The sequence below is a fragment of the Myodes glareolus genome, chromosome X (genome assembly GCF_982192425.1).
Source record: "Myodes glareolus chromosome X, mMyoGla1.1, whole genome shotgun sequence".
Classification (NCBI taxonomy): Eukaryota; Metazoa; Chordata; class Mammalia; order Rodentia; family Cricetidae; genus Myodes; species Myodes glareolus.
In genome coordinates this window covers 77,598,177-77,616,144 of record NC_142053.1, presented here as the reverse complement: position 1 = coordinate 77,616,144, position 17,968 = coordinate 77,598,177, and the positions used below count along the sequence as shown (strand labels likewise).

The 17,968-nt window shown below is 39.1% G+C and overlaps 1 protein-coding gene across 2 annotated transcripts in view; it reads left to right on the top strand.

Moving 5' to 3' along the window:
* The window catches only part of Atp7a (ATPase copper transporting alpha), a 110,713-nt gene that overhangs the window by 15,168 nt on the left and 77,577 nt on the right, over window positions 1–17,968 (top strand). Inside the window, exon 2 of one of the 2 annotated variants that reach the window (XM_048417819.3) lies at window positions 11,476–11,564. The exons of the other annotated variant lie outside the window; for it this stretch is intronic. The gene's annotated coding sequence lies outside the window, so the exon portion shown is untranslated. The remainder of the gene's footprint in view (window positions 1–11,475; window positions 11,565–17,968) is intronic. 2 annotated transcript variants of the gene reach the window in all.

Genomic DNA, 17,968 nt, shown 5'->3' with positions numbered 1-17,968 from the left:
GAGGGAGAGGGGGAGGACCTTGGACTTCCCACAGGGCAGGGAACCCTGACTGCTCTTAGGACTGGAGAGGGAGGAGGAGAGGGAGTGGGGGGAGTGGAAGGGTATTGGGAGGAGGGGAGGAAGTGGAAATTTTTATAAAATAAACAAACAAACAAAAAAGAAAAATAAATACAATTTTTAACATTAGAAATACATTAGGAGATTTTATTTTTTGGTCTGTGAAACTGTAAAGACAAAAACCCAGCTCCTTTTCCTGTTAGATTTTATTTAGTTTTTAAAGAATAAATTGTGTATTTTATGTATATAGATGCTTTGTCTGCACACCAGAAAGAGGGCATTGGATCTCATGAGACTACAGTTATAGATGGTTGTGAGCCACCTTGTGGGTGCTGGTAATTGAACTCAGCACCTCTGGAAGAGCAGCCTGTACACTTAACCATGAAGCCATCTCCCTCACAGTGCATGATAAATGTTTACTTAATTTAATGGGAAAGCCATTAAATTTGTATCTGTATGAAAAAAAGCATGGTATACTTAGGGTTCATTATGGTCTGTGCCTTCAGGCATCCACTGGCGATTTTGAGATCATGACTCTTGGGTGTGGAGGGTGGCTACTACTATACTTACTCATTCTCTGTTTGGATTGGTTTATCTTTCTTTGTGCCTATATGTCTGAATTAAATTTCTTTTTTTTTTTTTGATTTTTGAGACAGGGTTTCTCTGTAGTTTTTGGTGCCTGTCCTGGAACTAGCTCTTGTAGACCAGGCTGGCCTCGAACTCACAGAGATCCACCTGCCTCTGCCTCCCGAGTGCTGGGATTAAAGGCGTGCGCCACCACCACCCGGTTCTTTTTGTTTTTTTTGATGTTTTTTTTTTGAGACTGAATTTCTTTGTGTAAGTGACTGGATAGAAGATTAACTCGGAAAGATACTGATCCTCCTATATACAAACCACAAATGGGTTGAGGAAGAAATCAAGGAAATAGCACCCTTCACAATAGCCACAAATAGTATAAAATATCTTGTGGTAATTCTAATCAAACAAATGGAAGACCTGTATGACAATAATGTCACATCACTTTCAAAGTGAAGTGCTAGCAATGAGAAAACATTATACAGAATTAGTTTTTAATAGAAAGTTGTTAGTTTAGCCTGTCTATATGTGTATATTTGTCTCTGTCTACATATGCATGTACATGTATTATAGTATTCGTGAAAGATGGAAATAAAAGTCACAATACAAAAGTACTTTACACATTTATTTCAATCCAGGCTTTGTAGGACATGTCCTACGTAGTGTCCCAGCACTATGAAGGCTGAGGTGGGGGAATTGTGACTTTTAGTCCTATCTGCACTACAGAATGTGACCCTGTCTCAAATCAAAACAAATACTTCAAATATTTTTTATAATTTATTTTTATTTTATGCGCATTGGTGTATATTGCCTGCACGTATGTTTGTATGAGGGTGTCAGAGTCCCTGGAACAGACAATTGTGAGCTACCATGTAGGGAATTGAAACCTGGTCCTCTGGAAGAACAGCCAGTGCTCTTAACCACTTAACCATCTCTCTAGCCCCAATACTTCAGATATTCAACATTTGAAATTTAGTTGTATTTTTATTCCCCACAGGGTTTAGAATTCAAAATGTCCATCCTAGGGCTGGGCCCTAGGGCTCTGGATCGGATTACCTGCACAACAAAAAGGTGGTTTTTAAAAGGTGACAACTTGTCCTTTAAAGCATACTGACTACAGGCGGGCGGGAAATGACCTTGTGAAAACTGCTTCTCCAAGTTGGGGGGGTGGGGTTGTCTTGTAGACCAGGCACATCTTTACCAAGGCTAGTGTAAGAAAGGTGTCAGCTGATTTAAGTAGAAGTAGTTTTGTGAGATGATAAAATTCATGCTGGTACTTTCTGAATGAAAATAAAGAAATCAAAAGGAAAAAGAAAGAACATGACAGCTACATGACTGTGCCTAGGTATGGTGTAGGAGGTTTATTGTAGATAAAAGGCAGAGCGTAGGTAGAGGCAGGGATGTCTGGGAGAGTCCAGAGTGGTCATGACCTTCTGCGGATGGGGGCGGGGGCTGGGAATGATAGGGAGAAAGTGGAGCAGGGAACCAGGTACAGCAGCCAGGAGGCCCAAAATACAAAGAGAGTGGGTAACTAAAATGTCTGGATTATATAGGGAAGAGCAAACCAACCCCCTGTGCTCGAGAGTTTGAGATAGGGGTTGGGGTATGCCAGCCAGGAGGGTCCAGTTACAGGTAGGGGCTGAGGTGTGCAGGGAGAACCCAGTGGCCAGTTCCGCTTTGATTATACTAAATAGGCATCTTAGCCATTTGACCCAGGTTTAAAGCCAAGCTAACACTTTCAAACTGCCAAACCACGGAATTTACGAGTACGTTCTGGATAGAACATTCTCCCTGTAAATCATGATGAATTTGTACTTTATTCTGTTTTAAGTGTTAGAGGTTGGACACCATGCACATACTAGACTTTTCCACCCTGACTATTCATTTGAAATATCCAAAATATTAAACATTATTGTCCGTGACAATTTGGCTTGATTCATCCCACCCAGGGTTTCTCTAACTGTCCTGGAACTTTTAGACCAGGCTAGCCTTGAACACAAAGGTTGTCCTGCCTCTGCCTATCAAGTGCTGGGATGAAAGGTGTGCCTGGCATTGATTTTTTTTTCTTTTTTTATTGATTTTTATTGAGCTCTACATTTTTCTCTTCTCCCCTACCTGCCTCTTCCCTCCCCTTTAACCTTCCCCCAAGGGTATGCTCCCAATTTACTCAGGATATCTTACTTCTATGATTTCTTTTTTTAAAAAATGGGTTTTCCTGTGGAATACACATGTGAACTGCTAAAAGGTTACCATAGTGAAGCAAATGCACATTCAAGACAGATGTGCTGCTAGATCCTCCTGTTTTCCAGCGACTCTAGACTTGTTCACGCTGTGCCTTTCCTGTGCCTTTGTTACTGTGCATCCCCGACTTCCGCATTCCCATCACCCACCCCTAGGAACTACTGTTTCTCTGTCTATCTGTGTACATTCAGTTTTGTTGATTCGATTATGGCGTATTTTATTTTCTCTGCTTGTCTTATTTCACTTGACAAGTCCTCCTACCTCATGAATGGCATGGAAAATGGTGAGTTCTTTTTTTTAAAAAAATAAAACTTAATCTTCCATTGTATACATGTTCTGTATATTCTTTTTTGTCTTTTATGTTTATTAGCATATATTTATTATACATAAGGGTTTCATTATGACAGTTTCATAACTGTATTATAATGCATTTGATTAGATCCTCTCCCATTATTCCTTTTTGTCCCCTTCCCATTATTGCAGATCCCTTTCCTCTTTCCAATTAGTTCCCTCCCTACTTTCATGTTAAGTGACCCAATTACAGGAAGCGAGGAGTTGTTTATAGGATCATGTGCATGTTGTCCGTGTAATCACAACTGAAAATAGTCTCTTACAGGCATATTTGCCTTGAGTTCTCTTTAGCAAGTATGCATTTGAGGTATTGCAGAATTTATTTTGTTCTTAACAGTTCAATAAATTTTAGATGGCTGTATTAGCACTTCTGCTTGTTTGTGATAGCAAATCACTTAAAACTTGCTAATTAAAAGGCATAAAGGGGGGCTGGAGAGAGATGGCTCAGAAGTTAAGAGCACTGCCTACTCTTCTAGAGGACCCAGGTTTGATTCCCAGCATCCACATCACGGCTCACAACCCTCAGTAATTCCAATTCTGGGGGATTCATCTTCCTTCTGGGGCATCTTTGGGCACTGCATGCACATGGTGCACAAGCATACATGCAGACAAAATATCAAATGCAAAAGAAAAATAAACAGATTGCCAGACAGTGGTGGCACATGTCTTTAATACTAGCACTCAAGAAGCAAAAGCAGGAGGATCTCTGTGAGTTTGAGGCCATGCTGGTCTTCAAAGCAAGTTTCAGAACACCAGAGCTGTTACACAGATAAACCCTGTCTCTAAAAAACATATGCAACTTAGATATTAAGAAACTAATGGGGCTGGAGAGATGGCTCAGTGGTTAAGAGCACTGACTGCTCTTCTAGAGAACCCAGGTTTAATTCCTGGCACCCACATGGCAGCTCACAACTGTCTGTAATTCCAGTTCCAGTAACCTGACACCCATGGCAAAACACCAATGCGCATAAAATAAAAATAAATAGATTAAAAAGGAAAATAAAACCGTAATGGTAGTTGATAATGGGAGAGATTATATATATGATAGGAGGCAAATGGGAAATTTCTGTATTCTCTGGTCAGTTTTATTATGGCCCTAAGAATATCCTAAGAATAAAGTTCCTTTAAAAAAACACAAGCTACATTATTAGATTGTGTAAAATGCGAAACAAAACTGGCAGCAATGCAGAACTACTAGAACATTCATTGCTGGTGGGTGGGAGAGAAAAAGCAATTGTTTCCACTGAGCAGAACACCTTTCGGCAGTTTCTTATGCACTTACCTGTATATGTGACTCACCAATCTTTCTTCTAGGTATCTGCCAAGAGAAATGACAGCTTAGGTTCACCAAAAGCTATACTTGGTTGCTGGGACTGTAGCTCATAGTAAACACACTTATCCATGCTTTTGAGCCCCTGCTTTAGAAACTTAATAAAACAACCCAATACACAAATGTTGATAGCACCATTATTTAACAGTAGTCACCAAAATTGGAAACAAGCCACTTCTTTCAGCTGGAACTAGATAAGCGGATTGTTGTACTCCATGTTATGGTATGCTACTCTTTGATAAAAAAAAAAGGAACTACCTGTTGATTGTGCAATTATGTCATTGATCTCTCACACCACAATTTCTTGAATGAGCGGAGCCGGCTTCAAAAGGCTATGTTGTACAAAATTTTATTTATATGACAATCCCAGAAAAGCAAAACTAAGGAGGAAAACACTGGGTGCTGGGGTTTCAGGGTATTGGTTATAAAGTAAAGGAGTAACATGGGGAAATTTTGGTGGTCCCCCTCCCTCCTTTTCCTGGTTTCCCTCCTTTTCCTGGTTTCCCTCCTTTACTCCCTGTCCCCTATCCCCTTCTTAGTCTTACAACCTTTTTTCCTCTTGTCTCTCATTAGAAAACAAGATAACTTCTAAAGGATAATAATTAAAATATAATAAAAATAAAATATAAGATAAAACAAATGCTATCATATAGAGTTGGACAAGGCAAACCAATAGAAGGAAAAGAGCCTAAGAGAGGGCACAGGAATCAGAGACCCACTCATTCCCACACTAAACTGGAAGCCATAATATATATACAGATGTTCTGGTGCACACCCGAGCAGGCCCTGTGCATGCTGTTTCAGTCTCTGTCTCATAATAACTTTGATCATGTTGACTTGGAGGGTTTTGTTTTCTTGGTGTTCTCCATCCCTTCTGACTCTTACATTCTTTTTTTTTTTATTTTTTGGTTTTTTGAGACAGGGTTTCTCTGTAGCTTTGGAGCCTGTCCTGGAACTAGCTCTTGTAGACCAACCTGGCCTTGAACTCAGAGTGATCCTCCCGCCTCTGGAGAGAAGTAAACTGAACATGACCAGCATACTTGACTTAGCTATGAGAGGAGAGGAAGAGAAAAGTGGAAGACAGACAGGAGAGACGCCCAAGAGAGCATGTGGTCAAAATGGCAGGGGAATCTAGGGGAAGGGAAGGCCAAGAGCTGGTGAAGATCAGGTTAGGCTGAGAAGAACTAGGAACATGGGCTCTGTAATAGGCATTTGTGATGGTGAGAGAGCCTGAAGGCCAGCCTGCACTTTGATTTGCTAATAGGTACCACAGATTTGTCCCTAGTCATTTTGTCATTTGTTCCTAGTTTTTTGGGGGCCTGATATTCTGAAACTAAAGTTGCAGGTCATTGAGAGCCACTTGATGTGGGTGCTGGGAATTGAACCCTGGTGTACTGGAAGGCCAATATATGTTCTTAATCACTGAGCCATCTGTCCAGCTGCAAAGACACAGCCAAATAGACCTCACTATAAATGAGAATTTAGCATATATGCAATAGTTGAAAGCATTTCAGATAGGGAGAAAAAACCTATCTCACTTAGCAAATGACTGGGATAGCCAATTAATGATGTGAAATGGGAAAAGTTACCTATGTTATGTACCTAGACTAAATCAAATTCTAGATGAGTTTAGTATTTAAGTGTAAAGTACAAAAGGAACTAGAAGAAAGTATAAGCAAATTATTAGTATAGGCTTAGGGTAGGAACAACCTTTCTAGTTACACCAGAGTCATGATATAAGTTAAAAGCTGCACAAGAGAAAAGAACCCAGAAAGAGGTAAAAAGATAAACAACAAACTGTTCAGAGCATGAGGAATATATGTGACAAAGGCATTTTCCATATTTATATCAGGCAAACACTCATAAGAACAGTGTAGCAGGGGCTGGAGAGAGGGCTCAGTAGTTAAGAGCACTAACTGCTCATCCAAAGGATCCAGGTTCAATTCTCAGGACCCAAATAGCAGCTCACAACTGTCTTTAACTCCAGTTCCAAAGGACTGCAGTTCCAAAGGACTTGATGCCTTCATACAGACATACTTGCAGGCAAAAAACCAGTGCAAATGAAATAAAAATAAATATTTAAAAAAGAACAGTGTAGCAGTAGACGTGGATGAGCAAGTATCTGTGGTAGGATTTAGAGTCCTTTGGGTATTTACCCAAGAGTGCTGTAACTGGCTCATATGGTAGCTCTATTTTTAATTTTTGAGAACCTTTCACTGATAGAAACCAGAATTAGCCTAGGTGTCCATCAACAGATGAATATGGGACATGCACAATGGAATTCTATTCAGTTAGAAAAAGAATTGAAATCATGAAACTTGCAGCAAAATGGATGGATCTGGACATTGTATTATTCAGTGAGGTTACGTAGGTTCCAAAAGACATGCACCACATATGCCCTCATACAGTCTCTAATTTCAAGTATTTATGTGATGTACTATACATGGGGTGTATGTGAGTATGAGTCATGGAACTAGAAAAGGGCCGTGAGAAGGGGGAAAAGGTCTTAAGGGAAAGAGAGAGGCGATAACAGCATACATGTGACATGAAAGTGGAGAGACTTCTCTCAGTGAAAGTGGGAGCAAGGGGGATGGTGGGGGAGGGGTACGAGGGAGGAGGCTCAACAACAACAAAGTGTGTATAAAAATTCCAGAATGAAATCCATTGCTTTGTATGCTAATTTTAAAAAGGGGCTAAAAGTTCATGGTGGAGGACAGGCATGGTGGCACACACCTTTAACTATAGTACTTAAGGCAGAAGCAAGTGAGAGCTCTGAATTTCAGGCTAGCTTGGTCATGTAGCAAGTTCCAAAACAACAAAAAGTGCATAATGGTAATAAACAGGCAGTTCATAGCAGAAATTCAAATTGTCAGAAAGTCTTATTACCAGAGGGAAAGATCGTTAGGTAGACATTTTTCATATAACAGACTGATAAAGCTTAAAAATAATTAAATAAAAACATATTTTGCCTTGTCCATAATAGTCGTGATACAGTACTAGGTTTCTTCTTTTTTTCCTCCTAAAACAGGGTTTCTTTGAGTAACAGCTCTAGGTGTCCTGGAACTCGCTTTGTAGATCAGGCTGTCCTTTAACTCACAGAGACCTGGAACTCGCTTTGTAGATCAGGCTGTCCTTGAACTCACAGAGACCTGCTGAAGCCTGACTTCCAAGTGCTGGGAATCACCAGGCCAAAACATTGATACTAATGTGAGAAAATAGGTACTCTTCCTAAACTGCTAGCGGGTGTGATGCCTCTTTCTGGAGGATGGTTTGATAGCAGTAACTGCAAAAGCTTTAAAAAGTACTAATTCGGGCTGGGCATAGTGGCACACAGCTTTAAACCCGGTACCAGGGGCAGAGAGGGAGGTGAATCTCAGTGAGTTCAAGGCCAGCATGGTTTACACAATAAGACCTTGTCTCAACAACAAACAACAAAAACCTCTCTCTCTCTCTCTCTCTCTCTCTCTCTCTCTCTCTCTCTCTCTCTCTCTCTCTCTCTCTGTGTGTGTGTGTGTGTATGTAAATAATCACTGTTTTTGTGGCAGAATCTTATGTTGCTGCAGCTACTCCCAGACTTGATCCTCCTTCCTTGCTCTCCCAGTGTTAGGATTACGGGCATGCTTCACTGCCTGAATTCCATCCTCCTGTTTTTGAGACAGGGTGTTGCTATGTAGCTCAGACTGGCAGTTAATTTGCACTAATCCTCTGCCTTCAACCTCTCAAGTGCTAGGATTCCAGGCATGTACCACATCTGGCTCTAACCACTTTTATGAGATGTTAGTGGGAATATAAATTGGTATACTTTTTCTAAGGTCAGTTGGACACTTTATCAACATTTGTATTGTAGGTACTCTGTAGTTCTAGCAACTACAAGGTACTAGCAGTTCTACTTCTAGAAATTTTATCTAAAATAAAGACTATACACAAGGATATTCTTTGAGACAATGTTTGGAATAGGACTGAGCTGAAAGTAACCTAAATATAAATCAAAAAGGAATATAAAGTATGGCATACACAATGGACTACCATGATGTCATAATTATTTCCAGTACTGGGGATTGAACCCTGGGCCTTGTACATACTAGCCCAGTGCTCTAATTTTGAGCTGTGTTTCCAGCCTTCATAAGAACTTTATACAATGGTAGGTCAGGATTTCTTCTTTTGAGACAAAGTTGTTTTGTTTTGTGGTATTGGAGATGAAGTCTGAGGCCTCACTAGATAGGCACTCCTCTACTGAGCTACATCTCTATTCCTCCTTTGCTTTGATACTTGTTGCCAAGTCTGATGACCTGAGTTTTGTCCCAGAACTGACTTGGCACACCTATGCCATACCATGCTTGCTCACAGGCCCATTCACATAAAATAAGTAAATAAAAATATAAAAGAATTTTTAAAATTTATTTATATCTTTAGAATACACTTTAGGAATGGATTCTTTTCTGTCTTTTTCTTGTATTTAAGTTCTTTTGAATGATAAAACATGCTAAGTAGGGCTACATGTAAAATATCTTTATAATGAGGATGAGAATATAGCTATGTTTATTTTGTTTATTAAAAAGAATACTCTTCCAACTCCAAACCATCATATTCTAATTCATATCTTCATTTAACATATGAGCCTCCGTGATTGCTAATGTGCAGGGTTTCATATATCTTTTTAAAAACAAACTGGGCACTGGGGTGCAGACCTTTTTTGAAAATAATTTATTTAACTTTATTTTATGTGCATTGGTGTGAAGATGTCAGATCCTCTGAATCAGACAGCCGTGAGCTGCCGTGTGGTTGCTGGGAATTGAACCCAGGTCCTCTGGAAGAGCAGCCAGTGCTCTTAACCACCAAGTCATCTTTCTAGCCCTCATATAACTTCTTTATGCTTTGTTTTCCATTTTATAGACTGCATGCATTTCTTGTTTGGGAGATGATTTAATTCTTAGTTACAGGTTTCTTTGTCAAAGTCAAAGTAGGATATGAGGTGTGTTCTTCTGATCTGTAAGATTCTCAATCAGATATCTAATAATCTGGCTTCTTGTTTCTCATTACAACTGGATTTTCATTGGCTTTGAAAACTAATTGTAATTTTTGTTGCATCTTCTTGTTTTAAATTTTCCTATAATTGAAGAAAACAGTTTTTCAAATTTTCTTTTGTTCTTCTGTTAGAAATTTAAGGTTAAAGAACCTTACATAGGGGTGGGGAATGTAGCTCAGTTGGTAGTGTGCTTGCCTAGGTTGATGTATTAGGCCCTAGGTTGACTCCGTGGCAGCACAGAAACTGGAGTTGGTAGAGGACTTTGTAATCGCAGCACTATGAAGATAGAGAAAGGAAGATCAGGATGTTCTCAGGTATGTAGGTCATTTGTAGTCTGCTTGGGCTACATGAGACCCTGCTTCTAAAAATGTTATACATTTAAAGATTATTAAGTAACTTTCTGTTCATTATTTTAGTGCTCAGCACTGTTTAGTCTAGCACTAATAGAATTCTTTTTTTATTAGCCCTCTCTCTCTCTTTTTAAAAGATTTACTTGATTTTTAATTATATATACTTGTCTCTGTGTGGGTATGCATGTGAGTACAGGTACCCATAGAGGTGAGAAAAGGACATCAGATCCTCTGGACTGTGAGCCTCCTGATGGCTGTTGTGAACTGAACTTGGGTCCTCTGAAAATGCAGTGTGTACCCCTTTAAATTGCTGAGTCATCTCCAGCCCTAACCGGGTTAGTCCTCTCCCCTCTTTCTTTTTCCTATTATGTGTGTGCATGTATCCCTATGTGCACAAAGAGACCAGACTTGATGTAGGCTGTTATCTTCAGTTCTTCTTTTTATTTTATTTTTTTTTTGACAGGATTGCTCTGGAGCTCCCCAAAGTATGCTAGCTTGCCAGTGAGTCCCACAGTCCTTTGTTTCTGTCTCCTTAGCACTGAATTACAGATACACGCTGCTGTTGGGTGTGACTTTTTAATGTAGGTGCTGGGCATCAGACTCAGACATTCATGCTTGTGTGGTAAGCACTTTACTGACTGAACCATCTCCCCATCCCTCTTTGGTTTCCTTGAAACAAGGTTTCATGTAGCTTAGGCTGCCCTTGAGCCGGCTGTTTAGAGAACTGCTTTTCTTGTTGTTGGCTTTTTTTTTTTAAGACAGGGTTTCTCTGTGTTTCTGCCCTGGCTGTCTTGGAACTTACTCTGTAGACCAGGCTGGCCTCAAACTCACAAAGATCTGCCTGTCTCTGTCTCCCAAGTGCTGGGATTAAATGTGTGTACCACCACACATGGCTTTCTCTGCCTCTGTGTGTGTGTGTGTGAGTGTGCACATGTGCGTGTTTAATGATCAACATTCAAAGAGCCTGCAGCTCATTCATCTCTTCTCTTCTGAGACAGGATCTCCCTATATAGTCCAGGGTGGGTTGAAGTTGTGATCTTCATGCCCGGAATTACAAGTGTGGGCTACCATGCCTAACTACTTTCCAAGTTTTAACTATCTTAAATGCGCTTGTCCCTATTGCTTTTATACATCTATGGAAGTAGTTTTGTATGTTAGATTCTTTTCAGTAAAGTTGCTGAGTCATGTACATATCCTGTCTTTGTCTTATAAAATTACCTTGTCAAAAAGGCCATAGTGATTTAGACTTGGTTAACAGTATGGTAAAATATTTTTCTATACCCTAACATTAGTGTTCTTTTAATTTCTTGCCAATGCAATAAGCAAAGAAACATAATGTGTACGGTAGTTTGAATAAGAATGGCTCCCATGGGCTCATATATTTGAATGCTTAGTCATTAGTGAGTGGCGCTTTTTGAAAAGGATTAGGAAATGTGACCTTGCTGGAGGGAGTGTATCATTAATGGTGTGCTTTGGGGTTTCAAATGTGCCTGCCAGGCCCAGTCTCTCTATGTCCCTTTGTCTCTTTCTCTCTCTGCTTGCAGGTTGGGATGTAGCTCTCAGTTACTGTTCCAGCATCATGCTTGCCACCATGCTTTTTGCCATGATGATAATGGATTGACCCTCTGAAAGTGTAAGCAAGTCCTCAGTTAAATGCTTTCTTTTATAGAGTTGCCTTGGTCATGGTGTCTCTGCATAGCAGTGGAACAGTGATTAAGTCAACGTCATTGTTTTAGTTTATAGTTTGTTTACATAGTCCATTAAAAAATCTAAATATGCAACCAACATTAACCTTGAAATTATGATTCCTCTGTATTATCCTGTTACATGATGGTATTACAGCAGGTTTTTAAAAAATCTATTCTTGTCTGTTGGTGGAAGCAGGGCATTGAAGTCACACACTTTACTGGGTTGTAGTCAATCTGTGCATTTTTATCTAGTAGTGTTTGTTTGTATGAAATTGGATGTGCCAGTATTTGATGTGGATATCTTTAGAATCATTACCTCTTTTTGGTAAATTGTCTCCTTGATAATATGACTTTTTAAATTTAATTTATTTCTTACTAATTTTGGTTTGAGGTCTTCCTTGACAGATTTAGTATAGTTGTTGGAACTCGATTTGTTTGGAGTATCATTTCAGCCTTTTTTAAAAAACTATTTTATTTGTTATTTTTGTGTGTATTTGTGTTTTGTCTGTATGTGTGTTTATGTGAGGGTGTCAGATGTGGGTGCTGGGAATTGAACCCAAGTCCTCTGGAAGAGCAGCCTTGTTTATCATGAAGCTGCTTCTCCAGACAGTGTTTCTCTGTGTAGTCCGGTAGTCCTGGAACTTGTTTTATTATGTAGCCCTGGCTGTCCTGGAGCTCTCTACATAGAGCATACTGTCCTATAACTTCTGCCTCTAGTGCTGGGATTAAAGGCGTGTGCTACCACACCTAGCCAATCATGAAAGCTTTTTAGTTCTCTTTCATTAGGATACTTCTGCTAAGTATGCTAATCTGCTTTTCTTTCTGAGCTGTTCCTGGATTTTAGTTTCTGTTAATAAACCTGCTGTTATTGTAATGGGTTTAGCTTTGTGCATTGCTGCTTGTAGCAGAGAGCAGGTTGCTAAGGTGCTAGGTTAATTGTAGATTCTAGATATTGTCCATATCATCTTAACTAGTCTGTTCGCTTTGCTGTACTCAGTCAATATGGCTTCATTATTACTTCACTATTATTTCCTAGTGCTGAAAGCACAATATTGTATTTACTACTTTGTGTTTCTTTTAGAAGAAATTTTAGAGAAATGTTTTTAAATCTAAATGCAAGCTAGACATTTGAAGAACTAGTAGAAAGAATATTCACAACATTTCTGTTTCTTATATCCTCTGAAAGTAAGTACAAAGCTGGAGCCAGTCACTAATGGCCATTGGCTTGTCTTTTTATCCTGATCCTCTTGACCTCATTCCAAATTATTGGACTAATGCATTAAACTGATCATTTATGAACTAGAGTTCAAGGCTACTATTATTATATTTCATGTTTAAACTATAATAAGGTGTTTGTGGTGGTACACACCTATAATTCCAGCTTTATGGAGGCTGAGGCAGGAGGATTACAAATTTAAGGCTATTTTGGGACTATGTAACAAGTTCTAGGTGAGCCCAAGTCCATATTTCAAATAAGCCAAAAATTATCAAGAAAAATTATAAACTACATTATAAATGAAGTAATGCTTATATTTATGTTATATGAGCAAGGAAATGACTGATAGTCAAATATTCTTTTGTGTTTTATTCATATTTTAGTTATTTTCTTAACACAGGTTTTCTCTGTATAGACGTGGCTGGCCTGGAACTCACTGTGTAAACTAGGCTAGACTAGCTTTGAACTCAGAGTTCTAGAGTGTTAGGATTAAAGGCATGCACTAACATGCCTGGTCATACTTTAGTTTTGATTATTCATTTTTCTTTGACATTTCTGAAATGTAAAACCAAAGCATGTTACGTGGCATCCAGGATATAATAAGCATGGATGAGGATATGGAGATGCCAGAACCCCTGTGCATTTTTGGTAACGTGTTATATGGCCCAGTCATGGTGGAAAACAGTATGGTAGATCCTTAAAAACTAAACACAGTTACCATAAGAGTCACCAGTTCTCATCTGGACATATACCAGACAGATGAAAAACAAACTTGAGCAGATATTTATATGCAACTATCCATTACAGCATTATTCACAATAGTTTAAAGGTGGGAGGAGCACAAAGGTTTTGACTCATCCAACCCAATTTGTTTTGACTCACCAGAATTTATTGGTAGGCTATTAGATTGCTTATAGAGCCAGCAGGAAGGATCGTCAGCCAGATCTAGAAAATGAGCAATAACCCAATGAAGATAAAACAGAGCAAAAAAGGTCACACCTTAAATAATTTGATGAGGACTTCAGTGGTACTGACTTTCTCAGAAATGGATAATGTGGTGTGTATATACAGTGGAGTGGTATGCGTGTGCATGAAGTACGTGTGTGTGTGTGTGTGTGTGTGTGTGTGTGTGTTTTCAGTTCTAAAAAGAAACTACTTTTTTTGTTTTTTGTTTTTTGTTTTTTTTCGAGACAGGGTTTTTCTGTGTAGCTTTGGAGCCTGTCCTGGAGCTCATTCTGTAGACCAGACTGACCTCAAACTCAGAGATCCACCTGTCTCTGCCTCCTGAGTACTGGGATTAAAGGCCTGTCCTACCACTGCCCGGCATGGGAAATAGAATTTTTACTACAACTTATAAATATTTTTAGAGAAAGATCAGATATCATTGAAACCTTTATGTGAGGAAAATCATTTTACTTTTGAGTATTCTGAATGACTACAACTTGAAAATCAGTAGTATAACATACTGATTGTTATTATTTATAGGAGGCTATCTCAGTTAATGACTTTATAGAATAAAAATGAAGTGAAATTCTATGATGAGAAGAACAAAATGAAAAGTTGCTTATTTGTATTTATGTATTTATGTGTGAATCTGTATGACATTTTGTGCACCATGTATGTGCAGGAGCCCTTGGAGATTGAGAAGAAGACATCAGATGCCCTGGAACTAGAGTTACAGATGGTTTTGAGTAATCATGTGGGTGCTGAGAACTGAACCAGGGTCCTCTGCAAGAGCAGTAGTAAATGCTTTTAACTGCTGAGCTGTCTCTCTAGCACTAAGATTTTCTTCTTTTGAAATATAATGTAATCGAGACTGGTTTGGAGCATGCTGTATAGCTCTGATTAACCTTGGATTCTTGATCTTTCTTCCTTCACCTTCCAAGTGTAGGAATTATAGGCATGTGCCAAAATGCCTAGCTAAGCCTAGTCATTTTTTAAAAACCTAAAACATTCATTCATTTATTTAACGATATTTATATGTAGGTCCGAGTTCCCTTCTTTGTATATGGGTCCTTTAGAAATTTCATTTATCTTTTAAAATATTTTAGTTATTTTAATTTTATTTATTTATTTTATTTTATGTGTTTTTCCTGCATATATGTCTGTGCACCATGTTTGTGCCTGGTGTCTAAGCAAGCCAAAAGAGGGCATCAGATCTCTTAGGTCAGGAGCTATTGAAGTTTATGAGCCACCATGTAGATGCTGGAACTGACCGTGGATCCTCTGGAAGAGCAACCAGTGTTCTTAACCACTCTCTGGTGCAGGGCAGTTGTCTGTATTTTGTCAGTTATGTTTTAAATAAACGCTGATTGGCCAGTAGCCAGGCAGGAAGTATAGGTGGGACAACCAGACAGGAAGTAGAGGCAGGTCAATGAGAACAGGAGAATTCTGGGAAGAGGGAAGCTCCCTCTGCAGTCCTGTCCAGACACCGAAGAAGCAAGATGGGACTCGCCACTGAAAAAGGTACTGAGCCATGTGGCTAACACAGATAAGAATTAATATAAGTTGTAAGAGTTAATAAGAAGCTTGAGCTAATGGACCAATCAGTTTATGATTAATGTAGACCTTTGTGTGATTTCTTTGGGACTTAACAACTGCGGGAACCGGGCAGGACAGAAAACACTGACAACAACTCTGAGCCATCTCTGCAGCACCCATCTTTTTCTTTCTTGCATAAACCATACTGATTGTTTCATTCCAGATTGCCAGTTTCTAGTTTGTATTAAAACAGTGGTTGACAACCTTCCTAATGTCGTGACTCTTCAATACAGTTCATCATGTTATGGTGACCCCAACCATAACATTTTTTCATTGCTGTTTCATAACTGTAATTTTGCTACTGTTATGAATCAAAATATAAATATTTTTGGAGATAGAGGTTTGCCCAAGGGGTCAAAAACCACAGGTTGAGAACTGCTATATTAAAAGGAAGCAAATTAAAGATGTCAGACTTATTTCTGATTGTAAAGTTTATCTTTATATAGATATTTAGGCAGTAACTTTACTCTTCACCTTTATGAACTGATTCTAAAGCATTCACCTTTATTTTCATAGGGAAAAATCTTTTATATTCTTATTTTAGCAGTTTACATAATATTTAATTAAATTGCACAATTATGAGATCAATGGACACAAAAAGCTTGAAGGTCAAGCACAACTGATTGTTAGCTTGCTGACAGTTGTGATAGAGTGGGGACTGTGCATTCAAGTGACAGCCTCTAGAAGCTAAGCATACTATGGGAGCCTGGACATTACAATGATGGAAACCAGACCATCCACTAAACTGCTAGAGGTTGCTTAAGAGAACTTTTAACAGAGTGAAATTTGCTTTTTTTCATTTAATATATCCTGAACATTTTCCTTGCATGAAAGTAGACCTACATCCTTGTTTGTAATGGTCACCTGCTATTTATTGCTTCTGTGTTAGGCTTGGTTCTTGTTTGCAGCAACATAAAGTAGTGCTCACTCACCTAACCAGAAAAGGAATGTATTGGTGGGTGATTAGATTGCTTACAGAATAAACATAGAGGATGGTCATCTTACCTTGCTTGAGAACCCAATGAAGCTAGAAGAGAACAAAGTCATACCCTGGGAAGAGAGTGGTAAGGACCTTTTCACTAGCACTGGTTTTCTTGGAACTTCTGCCACTGCTGGAGTGTTATAACATTAGTTATAATTGGGAATTTTTGTGGTCATTATAACAAAAGTTATATTTTCTTCTCTTCTTAAGGCAGGTTTATGTAGTCTAGGCTGTCCTCAAAATCATTATGTACTCAAGGATGACCTTGGGCTTCCACTTCCCTAGTGCTGGAGTTAAGGGCATACTTCACCATGCCTGGTTGGTTTATGCACTGCTAGAAATCCAGTGCTTCATGTGTAGTGCCTTCTGTTTTATTTTGTTTTTAAGACAGGGTTTCTCTGTGTAGCCCAGATTGTCCTGGAATTCACTCTGTAGACCATGCTGGCCTCAAACTCAGAGATCTCTGTAACTGGGCGGTTTCTCTCATGCCTGCCAGTTCCCAAATAACAACTCAGAGACTTAATATTAATTATAAACTCTTTGGCCTGTTAGCTCAGACTTATTATTAACTAGCTCTTAAATCTTAAATTAACCCATTTCTGTTATTCTATATTTTACCATGAGGACCGTGGCTTGTTATCTCACATCTTGCTTCCCCAGTGGCTGCTGGCATCTCCCCCGATTCCACTTTCTTTTTCCCTGGGTTTATCTTAGCTTTCCCACCTAGCTATATTCAGCTCTCTCATAAGCCAAAACAGCTTTATTAATCAACCAATAAAAGCAGCACTTATCTGCAGTGTACAAAAAGGCATCCCACATCAGATCTCTGCTTCCTGAGTGCTAGGATTAAAGGCATATGCACCACTACCGCACAGCTAGGTAGAGTGCTTTCTGTACATATAAAAGCCAGGCAGCATGTTTTTGTAATCCCAGTGCTATGGGGGCAGAAACAGGTATATTCCTGGAGCTCATTGGCCAGACAGCCTACCTAGCTGAATCATTGAACTTTCTGGTCAAGTGAGAAACCCTGTCACAAAAAATAAGCTGCAAAGAGATCGAGGAAGACAAGTGATGTCAACCTCTGTTCTCCACACATACGCATGCATGTACTCACCCGCACAGACACAAGACCTCTCTTTCCCTCACACACCCACATATTCATATCCCCCTAATTCTAGAAAAAAATGCAATCATGCCAAGAGCAGACAAGAGAGTTCTCACAGGCTATAATATACCAAAAAAAATTGGTATAAAAGCAAAATTGATTTTATACTGTGTGTGTTTAAGTAGGGAAATCTTTTCGGTGAGCTAAGCATACCAGTCTACAGGTGTCTTAAGAGCTCTCTAAGGCTACTTTATGTTCCATGTAACTTTTGGTTTTTCATCTCTTCTTTGTTTCAGGTCCCCATCTAGTTCAGTTTCTTTCTTTCTTTCTTTCTTTCTTTCTTTCTTTCTTTCTTTCTTTCTTTCTTTCTTTCTTTCTTCCTCCTCCTTCTCCTTCTTTCTCTTCTTCCTCCTCTTCCCTCCTCCTCTTCTTTGTTTTTGAATTTCAACTTCTATATTGGCTGTTAAAAAGTGTGGCAAGCTGGTTTATGTTCCACTCTGAAGCC